This window comes from Benincasa hispida, chromosome 2, assembly GCF_027475165.1.
Source record: "Benincasa hispida cultivar pf3 chromosome 2, pf3_genome.v1.1, whole genome shotgun sequence".
Taxonomy (NCBI): domain Eukaryota; kingdom Viridiplantae; phylum Streptophyta; class Magnoliopsida; order Cucurbitales; family Cucurbitaceae; genus Benincasa; species Benincasa hispida.
In genome coordinates this window covers 30538577-30541043 of record NC_143479.1, presented here as the reverse complement: position 1 = coordinate 30541043, position 2467 = coordinate 30538577, and the positions used below count along the sequence as shown (strand labels likewise).

Sequence of the window (2467 nt, the reverse complement as noted above, 5' to 3'; positions counted from 1 at the left end):
TAGGTCCAAAGGAGATCTAACCCATGTTAAAAACCTCTTAAAAAGAGAGTTTGATATGAAGGACTTAGGAGAAGTAAGCAAGGTCCTAGGAATAGAGATCCAAAGGAACAAAAAGAAGTCTATGCTAAGCATCGGTCAGTCCAATTACTATGAGAAGATCCTTAAAAGGTTCAACATGAATGATGCTAAACCTGTGAGCTTACCTATTGCTCAAAACTTTAAGCTTTCCTCAGTTAACTCTCCTTAAAATTTTGACCAAGAACATTAGAAATAGATGGCTGTCATACCCTATAGTCAAGTAGACGGAAGCCTAATATATTTAATGGTTTCTACCAGACCTGATCTCTCATATTCAATTAGCTTAGTTAGCAGATATGTGTCTAATCCTGGTAAGAGACACTGGAAGGCTACTAAATGGATCCTAAGGTACTTGGTTTGGTCTAAAAACTCAAGATTAGTCTACCAAATGTCAGCTGAACCAAACTTAGAGCTTTATGGATATGCGGATTCTGACTATGCTGATGATTTGGACAAAATGAGGTCCTTAACAGATTACCTTTTCCTTTATGGTCCTAATCTAATCAGCTGGAAAGCATCACTACAACCTATAGTAGCCTTATCTACAATAGAAGCTGAATATATGACTTTAACAGAAGCAATCAAAGAGGCATTATGGCTCAAGGGATTGCTGAAAGACTTTGGAATAGATTAAACAGTGGTATAACTCTACTGTGACAACCAAAGTGCTATCCATTTGTCCCAAAATCCACAATTCCACACTAGAACTAAACACATTGATATTAAGTATCATTTCATTAGAGATAAAATTGAGACAGGGGAGATATAAATTTTAAAGGTTCATACTTCAGACAATGCAGCTGACATGTTAACAAAACCTATTTCAAAGCTTAAATTGTCTAAATGTTTAGAATAGGTTGGCTTTGAGCTTCCAGACACAAGGTAGATAGATCGGTCAGAATCAGGAAGATCCGAAGATTGCAAGTCATTAGAGTCAAGATGGAGAATTTGAAAAAGCTTTGACTCAAATACCTCAGTTTTTGTTTTGTTTATAACTAACTTTGTAAACGGCCAGCTGGTATACTCTATAAATACCACTGATTTAAAATTCAACAGAGAAAGTTATCATCATTTTCCTTAGTTTTCTATAAACAACAAAACTATATGCAATCTTCATCAGTAAAAGAATTCAGATTTTCCCGTGGACGTAGGCAATCTTGCCGAACTACGTAAACACTATGCCTTCATCTTCTTGCCTTATCTTTCTTATTCATTCGAGTATTTTCTTTACTGCAAATTGCACGCCATTCATTCATCGAGTAATCTGAATATCGAGTCAATCGTGCATCGTTCTTCGATATCAAGTAGCTTCGAGTTCATCGTTTTCACCTTCGAGTCGCACTGAGTATCGTTCAAGAACCGTCGAGTACAATCGAGTATTAGTTAAGTTGTTATCGAGTTCCATCGAGGATATATCAGAGACTCGTCATACGAAGAAGGGAATTTTCATCGAGGTTCAATTATGAAGACGTCGAGCATCGAGTTTCGAGTATCGAGGATTTGATAGAATATTTCTAAGCCATTTCTTCATCTTTCCAGCATTGATCTTGAGTATTTGGGCCTTGTGAAGAGTGGTTAGCCCAACAATTATTCAGTCTAGTCTAAATCCAAAATCAAAACTCAATGTATACAATTAATCAAATTTAATTTCACACTAAATTATAAAAAGAGGAAGTTAAACGTGGGGTGGAGGATTGAGATTCCTTTTCAATAGCAAAACTAATAAATATTTAACATTCAATTGTTTTACCATATAAAAAGAAATAAATTATAGAAGGAAAAGAATACCTTACCAATAATGGAATGATAGTTGGAGTTGGAGTCAAGACCTAGGCATAATGCTGCAAAAAGAAAACAAAAAGTTATAAACCAAATAGGAAAATAAAGGAAAAATACATGAGAAAGAAAGAGAGAAAGGGATAATCGATGAAAGTTTGGAGGGTAAGGTTTGAATTTATAGAGAAAATTTGATTTGATCTAAAATCAAAATTTGAAAATAAATCAAAATTGAAACTTTTTTTTTTAAAAAAAATGAATTGATATATATTTCACATTAAAATGAAACTAATTTTTAATTCCATCCATGTTTGATGCTAAAAAATGGGAGAAAAATTAATTTATTTTTTTGCTTGTGATGCTCACAAATAAGGGAAAAATAATTTATTTAATGATTTTAAATGTGAAATTACCTAATATAACCTTATAACCATCCACTAAAAGAGGCAAAAGGAGAAATCAAATGTTTCTCCCCATAGTCCCTTAGATTTAAATTAAGGAGGATATTTTGGTCAATAATAATAATTTTAAATAGGCTTGATTTCTAACTTTAGCTACTTTTACAAAACAAAACCAATTAGGTATTTATAACAAAACCCTATTAATATTTAGC

General features: G+C 33.0%; 1 pseudogene; it reads left to right on the top strand.

Moving 5' to 3' along the window:
- Positions 1 to 274: 274 nt before the first annotated feature.
- LOC150037809 (secreted RxLR effector protein 161 pseudogene) lies at positions 275 to 712 on the top strand (annotated as a pseudogene).
- The last annotated feature ends 1755 nt before the right edge of the window (positions 713 to 2467 follow it).